The 9,945-nt window shown below is 42.5% G+C and overlaps 1 pseudogene; it reads right to left on the bottom strand.

Annotated features, from left to right (window-relative positions):
• Positions 1-5,637: 5,637 nt before the first annotated feature.
• LOC102863145 lies at positions 5,638-7,956 on the bottom strand (annotated as a pseudogene).
• Positions 7,957-9,945: the final 1,989 nt, after the last annotated feature.

Genomic DNA, 9,945 nt, shown 5'->3' with positions numbered 1-9,945 from the left:
CTGGATCATTTAATATTCTGTCGAAAGCATCCTTGATTATAGCCACTCGAGGTTTGAATTTGTTTTTCAGTTCCTTGAGCTTAAGAAATGCTGAACGAGTTCGGCTCTCTTGATTTTCTGACTCCATCTCCTTGCTCATTTCGTTGTAATATTTTACTTTGCCATCCCACGCTACCTTGTAAAAATCTTCTATTCAACTCTTTACTATCTTGAATTCTTCCTTGTGGTTTGGCTTCTCTGCACTCCAGTGTAATTTTCAGAGTCTCTTCTGACATCTATTTTAGTCTTCTCTTCCTCTTCTGTCTTTGCAATGACCATTTGCACTCTTCCTGGATGATACCCTTGATATCCTCCCACAACTTGTCCGGTCTTCGCTCATTAGTGTTCAAGGCCTCAAACCTGTTCCTGAGATGGTTCTGAAATTCAGGTGGGATAGACTTAAAGTCATATTTTGGTTCCCGTGGATTTGGTTTAATTTTCCTCAACTTCAGCTTGAACTTGCATTTAAGTAGTCGGTGGTCTGTTCCACAATCAGCTCCTGGCCTAGGTTTCACAGCTAATATTGAGCTTCTCCAGCAGTTCGATAGTGAAGCTTTATCTCATATACATTGAGCATGTTGTCAGGAGTGGCCAATCACTGGAAAAAGACATTAGGCTGAGAAAAGTAGGTTAGTGGGAGGAAGAGCCCCAATGAGATGGGTTGATACAGTGACTGTCACAACCTGCTCAAATATGGTAGAGATTGTGAGGATGACACAGAATAGCACAATGTTCAGATCCGTTGTTCATAGGGTCACTAGAAACTAGTTAATTTAAGGGTACTTAACAACATTTGACAAAATTTGAGCATCTTTTCATGTTTTTTGGATATTTGTATTTTTTTAAATTTTTATTGTGTTATTTTTATGTGTACCGTCAAATCAGATCTGACTGGTACAGGACGAGATTGCCCCCTCCTTCTCCAGCAGAGCATCTGGTGGATTTGAACCACGTACCTCTGGGATTGCAGTGCAGCGTCTTGCCACTAGGCCACCAGAGCTCCCTTGATATTTGTATTTTTTTTATTTTTTTAATTTTTATATCTGTATTTTTAAAGTAAAAAAATTATTGTGATTTGAGTGAAAGCTTACAAAACAAATCTGTTTTCTAATCAACTATACCCATTTTTTATAACATTAATGATAATATTCATACTTTTCCCACCTCCTTTCTTTTCCATTAATTATTCTGTCCTACCCCTTTCTACCTTCTGAGCTTTATCGTTTGGCAAATGCTACTCTTTTGACCATATATAGTTGGTTGTGTTTTTTCCCTTTAATTACTTTTGTTGCTGTTGTTTTTGAAATTATACACAGAAAACATACATCAATTAAACCATTTCTACATGTGTTATTTAGTGGCATTTTTACATTCTTTAAGTTGTACAGCAATTCTCATCCTCCTATTGTAAATTGTCTCTCTTCTATTAATATAAACTCACAGCCTCCTAAGTTTCCTGTATAATAATCTTTTGAGTTGCTGTTGTCAGTTTGATCTGATATAGACATAGATCATAACACTCAAGGCAGATTTGGGGTTTTTATTAGTTAAATGAGATAATTTTGTTTTATGAACGCTTCAAGGGGTATTTTTGGTTTAAGGTTAAAGTTTAAATAAAGATTATCTTAAGACAATTGTTTCAGGGGTTCATCTAGCCTCCATGGTCCTCTAAAGGCTGTGTTCCATGAGAATTTGAAATTCTGCTCAGTATCCTACTTCTCTTTTGATCAGGATTCTGCCATAAATACTTTGATCAAAATGTTCAGGAATCTAGTAGCTAGGCACCATCCAGTTCTTCTGGTCTCGAGACAAAGTAGACAAAGTAGATAATTTGTCACACATTCCATATCCTCCTCCTTTTCCTGACTTTCCTTCCACTATTGCTTCAGGTGATTTTAGACCAATTATTTTATCTTAGATGGCTGCTTGCAAGCTTTTAAAAACTACATAACAAACTATAAAGTAGAACAGAAGCAGTAACTGTGTTAGCAGTCCAACAAACTAGGATGTCTAACTGGAATGAAATAAGGACCTTCAAACCAGGGAACCAAATCCTGTACACAAGCAGTCTCAGCAGATAAATATCTATTCATATATATACATACATCACGTTTTGTTTATCCACTGGTCTGTTGACAGCCATTTAGATTGTTTCCACTTTTGCCTACTGTGAACAGTGCTGCAATTAACATTGGTGTACAAGTCTCTGCTTTACAGTTTTGGGGTATATATCTAAGAGGTATATACTGCTGAGTTACAGTGTATTTTTTTTCTTTGGTGAAATGTTTATTCAAGTCATTTTCCTGTTTTTTAAATTTTTTTTTAACCACTTCACAACTATTTATGCAAAAAACATGGACACTGTAGGTGAGGATCAGCTTTGTAATTAAATAATTGGTGTGTGTAACATTTATCTACGTTTCATTTGAAAATCAACTTCATGTTTCCTGCACCAGGAATGGTTGCACATGCAACTTGATGGGCTATGTTGATGTCTTTCTTTCTTCCCTTCAGCTTAACTTTCTCTTGGGTTGTCTTTTTGTTAAGTTTAAACTACATACTTTTACAACAACAAATAGATCAAAGAAAGAAATAAGAACTCTTAGAAATAAATGAAAACAAAACCATGGGATATCTAAACAGGAAAAGAGTGAATAAAAAAGAGTGATGAAAGATTTTTAATAGTAAATTTCTACATTAAAAAAGAAGAAACTTCCCAAACCAGTAACTTAATTTTACACCTTAAGAAACTAGAATAACACCCCAACAAGATAAATAATCCAATAGAAAAATGGGCACAGGATATGCACAGACACTTCACCAAAGAAGACATTCAGATGGCCAACAAGCACATGAAGAAATGTTCAAAACCCCTAGCTCTAAGAGAGATGCAAATCAAAACAACTATGAGATATCATATCACCCCAGTCAGAATAGCAAAATTTAACAGAACAGCAAGCAACAAATGCTGGCAAGGTTATGGAGAAACTGGAACCCTTATTCACTGTTGGTGGGAGTGAAAAATGGTGCAACCACTGTGGAAGGCTGTATGGCGCTTTCTCAAAAAGTTGCAAATAGAGATACCGTTTGACCCAGCAATTCCACTACTGGGAATGTATCCCAAAGAGACCATAACTGACATCCACGCAGATATATGCACACCCATGTTTATTGCGGCTCTGTTCACAATAGCAAGGAGTTGGAAACAACCCAAGTGCCCATCAACAAACGAATGGATAGAGAAGCTGTGGTATATTCACACAATGGAATACTACGCTGCATTGAAAAACAAGGAACTCATGCAATATTATTCAAAATGGGTGAGCCTGGAGGACATTATGCTGTGTGAAATATCTCAGATGCAAAAGGACAAACATTGCATGGTGCCACTGTTGTAAAATGGGGCTGATATCAGGGTTGGGGTAAGACTGAGAAAAACTGGATATATTGTGTATACTGCACTGAAACAGATGAGGGACTGAATAATTTAAAAGCGATGTATGACAGGGTCTTATGATTATCACAAGAGTCCACAATTAAGGTTGCATAGTGGAATGTACTTGGGGCGGTGGGAGGGGTGCGGGGGAATTGTGTACCAGGGAAGGAGTGTTTCTTTTACTTTTGAAAGAGAGGAGCAAACTGGGGGGTGGGGGGGAGGATGGGCAGGGAGAGAAGTGCAGCAATGAATGAATGGAAATCCAAAATCTCTGTAAATGCTCATTAAAATTATTTTTTTAAAAAGTAAACTAGAATAAAAGTAGCAAAAGGAAGGAAATAGTAAAGTTTAGAGTCAAATAAGTAAAACAGAATTTAAGAGAGTGAGAATATTACTGACATCAAATCTTTGTTTCTTGAAAATAGCTGTACTGATTTGGGGGGAACGGTGGTGAGGGAGGAATAATAAGGAGGAAAAAGTGAGACAGTGCAAAATTACAAAAATTAGAAATGAAGTAGGGACATTATGACAAACCTTACAGTAATAAAAAGTATTATTAGGATACTATGAACAAGTGATAGCCAACAAGATAACCTGGATGGAATTGGAAAAAATGCCTAAAACACAAACTATCAAGGTTCATTCAATACAAAAGAGAAAATCTCAAGAGACCTATCATAAATACAGAGATATTAAACCAGTAGTCCAAAACTTCTTTCCAAATAAGAGCTCAGCACATAATAGCTTTGCTGATGAATTCTACAAAAAGAATTAACACCAATCGCTATGGAGCTTGTCTAGAAATCATAATAGGAGAGAAGAAACACGAAAAGATGCTAAATACAAGTGGTGTTTGAGATCATGAGATGCCACCCACAAGCTGCATTAATTAGGGGAAGAAAGGGAAATAATAGATGTTGGTGAGGATGTGGAAAAATAAAAAAGCTGTACTGTGTTGTAAGAAATAAAAGAATGTATTATCACTGTTGTTATTGTTGACGGAACCAACCCATAGCTGACCCTCCAGCAGGTTTTCGGAGGTAGGAGGAGATTATCACTAGGAGGCAAAAAAGGAAAAAAAAACATATATTGGGGAGGATGGAGAGAAATTGGAAACTTTGTTGTGAGGAATTTAGACCAGCCAAGGTGGAAAACAGTTTGTTCCTCAAAAAGTTACACATAAAATAGCCTTATGATTCAGCAATTTTAAATACTGAAACAAAAACTTGCACAGGAATGTTCATAGTTCTGATATTCATAATAGGCTCAATGTAAAAAAAAAATAGGCTCAATGTAGAAATACCAATGTCTGTCCATCAACTAATGAATGAATAAGCAAAATGTAGTATATCCATACAACGGAATATATATTATTCAGCCATAAAATGGATAAAAGTTCTGGTATATAAAATACAAATGACCCTTAAAAACAATATGCAAAGTTAATGAAACCAAATATAAAGTTCACATATTGCATAATTTTATTGATATGAAATATTCAGCATAGGGAATGTCACAGAGAGAGCAGGAAGATCAGTGGTGAGGGGGCCAGGATGATTTTTTTGCTGAGTACAGAAATATCTTTTGGGATTATGGAAATACTTTGTAAGTAGATAGAGGTGATGCTTGCGTCATCGTTTTAAATTTACTAAATACCGCTGAATTGTAAAGTTTACAACAATGTTGTCTGACTTTCACTTTATTAGGGGGGAAAACCCTGTTAATAAATTTATTTTGGGGACTATCAGTTCTATTCTATGGAACTCGATATACAGCTTTCTTCTACTACTATACTGCTTTGATTACAAGTGTATTGTAGAAAGTTTTGAAATAAGGAACTAGGAGACCTTAAACTTTGTTCCGTTTTGTTTAAAATAGCATTTTTAATATAAAAAATGTAAAAATCGAGCAAAACCAGAAATACGGATATTGTCCTGGGATTTCACATTTGTAGGTTTTTATTCATAATGTTTTTCAATACATTCTCATCCCCATTCCCATCCTAATTATACAAATGCTAAGTGGCAGAAAGCTCTGGAACAAATATATCCAAGTGAGGGGATAAAAGGCAAAGGTGTGAAGTGCATGCACAGGTTCTAAGAAAGGGGAAAGTATCTTGGAAATAAAATTAAGGTAATTAGAAGCTTTTAGCTAAAGTTTGTTCAGTTATCCTTGTCTTTTGCTCCATGTTTCACGATGTGTATGAACGCAGTGTAATTGAAATTCCCCTTTTTGTTAACCGGTGCTTCTCTGTCGAGTTCATCCACTTCCTTGTCCGTGCAAACAGTTCCCGTGGTGGATCCCTAAAACAGCTGGATGGTGCCTGTTATTTCATCAAAGCAGACAAAAGCATTTCTCATGATATCCTCTGGATCTGTCCCATTGAGCTTCTCTCCAGTTATTGTGAGGAACATGGTGAAATTGTTGGGCCCAGGAGCCTCATTCATCATGGCTTCCAGGTAAGGCTCAGTCGGTTTTTCCCTAGAAAGGCCTGCATATTATGCAAATCTTCCTTGCCTATGAAGCCATCTCTGTTCTGATCAATCATGTTGAAAGCCTCTTTGAACTCCTGAATCTGGGACTGGTCAAACACCGCAAACACGTTAGATTTTGCGCGCTGAGAGGCTTCTTGGTCGTCTTGGTCTCTGCCTTTTTGCTCCACAGGCGCCTGAACCCAAGGTGTGCTTTGCTAGGCGATGAGGATGCGACGACCAGGGCCAAACTTTGCTCTTTTTCAGGACTGCTTTGAATGCTCTGGGTCCTTGCATTTCTGTATAAAATTTAGTATTAGCTTTTCAATGTCTACAAAGACAGCTGGGATTTTGCTGAGGATTGCTTTGACTCTGTTGAACAATGTGGAGAGTATTGCTATCTTAACAATATTAAGTCTTCCGAACTTTTAACATGAGGTATTTTCCCATTCAGTGGTATTTTATAGTTTTCAGTGTGAAAATCTTAAATTTCTTGTACATATTTTCTTTTTGATGTTTTTATAAATGGAATTTTCCTTATTTAAGAAGAACTAATTTCTTGATTTGGGCATGTTGATCTTATATCCTATTTGTATTATCAATTGATCTTATATCCTATTTGTATTATCAATTAACTCAATCATTAGTTTTAATTAAAATAATTCTCATAATTTTTTTATATATGACATTCTGGAAACCCTAAGTCTGTAAACTTTCATTAAAATCAATTTAAAAAATTTTAAAGACATGACATTATTTTCAAGTACAGTTTATTTGTCCCTTTCTTATCTTGATATCTTATATTCATTTTTCTTGTCTTGACTAGAACCTTGAGTACAACTGGTGATAGTGGACTTCTTTATTAAAAGTGCATTTTTTTGGTAGGGCTAAAGACCTAGTCTCACCTGCCAATCTTGTCTAGTGATGTTTGATAAATCATCTACCTTATTTCCTTAACTAAAAAGAAGATAGCAATATATGTTTTGGCTACTTAATAGGATTCTGAAGCCTAAATAATATTCATGCACTTAGCAGACCTACAATGTTCACGGGTGTTGGTATCTACTTTTTAGGAATTTTAACTTAGTTGGGGAGGTCAAGGTAATTACAAAAACAAGCTTTAAAAATGCTAAGAGTTATTAGGGCTATGAATCATGTGTCTCGAAACTGATCATTTTCATGATTAAAACTAAATAGTTTTGAACTAGATAAATAGAAAAATGTAAGGCACTTAGGCTTTCGTTAAGTCAGGCTAGGTTCCATTTAGAGTATTATAAGTTTTCGGTATGATTTTGCATCCAATTTGGTGTTCATATGCAGTAAGTGAAAAGGAAATCTGTGGTAGTTTCAGAAATGTTTTACCTGATTATTATTCTCTTTGAACATCTCAGGTCATATAGAATTAATTAATGCATTTTATTTTAATTAACCTGATCGTCTCCTGTTCGGTATTCACTTTGAAATAGAAACATGTAGAAAACAGCCTATGACCTAGTGGGTTTTCATTGCATCTTGGAGAACCCAAAAAACCCTTCTGGGTTCTAACAATGAATTGTGTGGGTGGGGTGGCAAAAGAGGTTAATCTTGCTATATTTAATATTGCCTAGTCGCTGTGCTGTCAGAGGTATTTTATAAATATTTTCTTTGTTCCTAAGGCCAATGGTTGGTCAGTGAGGAACCCCAAGTGCCTTCAGGTGCTGATGAAGGAGCCTTGGAATGAGTTTCTCAAAGCTCATCCCTCATAGGGTGGGGAGAAGGACCCTCCTCGGTCACAGGAGATAGCCACGCCTTCCTCCTATCGGCGAGAAGCAGGTGGCCTGGCCCTTGGGACCTCGACAAGCTGCTACCCCCAGGTAACCGCCTTGCGGCTGGCTTTAGTGTCACGTGACTCAGATCTGCAGCTCCGCCGCCACCTTTCAGGCACCCTGGTTCCGACTGTCCAGCAGGATCACTTCTTTCCTCCTCCCTCCCCCCACAATCCCGGAAAAAGGGGCGGTCTGGTGACGTCATCATCCGGGCACTTGCCGGCGGATCCACGGTTCACAATGGAACAAAAACAAGCCGTCCGAGTCAAACTCTGAACGACGCGGCTGCGGCTGGTGCGCTTAACCCTATCCTGGCCACACACTCTGCCATTCCCCACTTCCCAGCCCCACTTCCCAGCCCCCCTTCCCGGCGCGTCCTGCCAGATCCTTTATGGTCTTTTCCCTCCTCCCCATTTCGATCCGTCCTCGTGCCGCCTCTGCCCTCCCACTGCTCCCTAGCTAATGGGGGCGGAGTACAGCCCCAGGCAGTAGCCTGAACCTACAGTTTGGCTGGGAGGTCTGGTGCTTCGTGAACAATCTTTACCGCATCGTCTCCCCCTCCCCCACCCCTGCGGGCTGAGGGCGTCTCCTGCTCGGCCCCGCTTCCCGGGTGGCGCGCGCCAGTCCCCCCAACTCGACCGGCCCAGGTGGAGGAGGAGAAGAGGAAGCAGCTGAGCCTGGGAAGGGGGGCTGGGCAGGAGAAGAGGAGACGCGGAGGGGCGGGGCCTTTAAGGGGGCGGGGCCTTACAGAGGCGGGGAGTCTCAGTACTTTGGGCGGTGCTGGGCTTGGTGGGAGTCTGCGCTGCCCCGTTGCTGCCTCTGCCGCCACCTCTGGTGCTGGTGTCGGTGCCGCCACCGCCACCGCCACCTCCTCCTTCGCCGCCGCCACTTGGCGAGCGGCTTTTTAAATTTTTATATATATATATATTTTTTTTTTTTTTTCGGTTTACCGTATCCGCCATATTGAGGAAGACGGGACTCCGCGGCTGCGGAAACCACTTTCTGCCGCCGCCGGAGCCGCAACCTTTCTGCGCCCGGCCCCTTCGGGCCTCTGCCGATCCGAGCCCCTCCCCGTCTTGCTCAGCCCTCAGGCCTCGCGGGAACCAACCGCTGCCTCCCCTCCGTTACGGGAGGCGGCTGCCTCAGCACCCAGTGTTCGTGTCGACGCCGGGAGTTCGGAGCTGCTGCAGAGTGACCAGGCCCGGAGCAGGGATAGTGGCCGTGACTAGGGGAAGGTGAAGCCGCTGTTGCAGGAGGTGGAGAAGTAGGAGGTGACGCAGAAGAAACGCACCGCCCGGAGCCCATCTGAGCTTAGCGAGAGCCCCAGCCTGAGGGAAGAGGGCGGTCGTCGGCTGAGGAGGAGGCGGCCGCGTCCACCGCTGCAGCGGGGCGGGTGCCGCGAGGAACGAATTCCAGAGCTCGTTTGCAGCCCCCTCGTTCTCAGGCTTGCTGCTTCGTGTCGTGTCGCCGCAGTCTCTTAGACAGTTTGCCGCCCGTCACTATCGGGCTGGGGGATGCCCCTCGGGTCGGTCTTGTGCCGGGACAGAGTCTTGCAGCCGGCTTCCATCTCCTCTTGTAAAGATTTCCGTGTGGCGCGGTGAGTAGCCACTCGCGCCGGGGCGACGCGCCTTTCCGGGGCCAACAGCTGGATGGGGGTGAGGAGAGGAGGGCGAGAGGGGTGTGCGTGTGCACGAGCCTTATCGCGCGGCCGCCCGTCTGACCGCAGGGGGCGGCGCGGGGCGTGGGGCACGGGGCACGGGCCTGTCGGCGGCGCAGGGTCGAGCCGGCGTCCCGGGAGCATGGCTGTGTGTTTTGGACGGTAAGGGAAAATGGCTGACGGCTCCGTCCCTCCCCTCCTCCCCCTTCACGTTCTGTCTGGGGCCGAGTAGGAGGATGGAGTCTTCCCCCTACTGTCCCCAGACCTCCTGCCCGAGGGTCCAACCCGCATCGTGGGCCAACCGCCGCTGCCCTGCGTGTGGCTCGGCTACACGGCATTCCGCGTTCCCGCTCTCATCAGTCTCGTTCCACTTGACACCAAACGCCATTACTGAGGTGGAGTGATTTGGAGCAGCAGAGCTAGGCCCTGGCGGCGCCTGGCGCTCGGACCCGACGACTTGGCCCGCTCCCCCACCCTCTGGTGAGAACTGCTGATCTCGGCCGGTTGGTCACCGTGTCCGAGGCCAGTTATTGCCCT

Source organism: Elephantulus edwardii, unplaced genomic scaffold, assembly GCF_000299155.1.
Source record: "Elephantulus edwardii isolate Elephantulus edwardi_28Jun2011 unplaced genomic scaffold, EleEdw1.0 scaffold00152, whole genome shotgun sequence".
Classification (NCBI taxonomy): Eukaryota; Metazoa; Chordata; class Mammalia; order Macroscelidea; family Macroscelididae; genus Elephantulus; species Elephantulus edwardii.
This window is presented reverse-complemented; position numbering and strand designations above follow the sequence as displayed.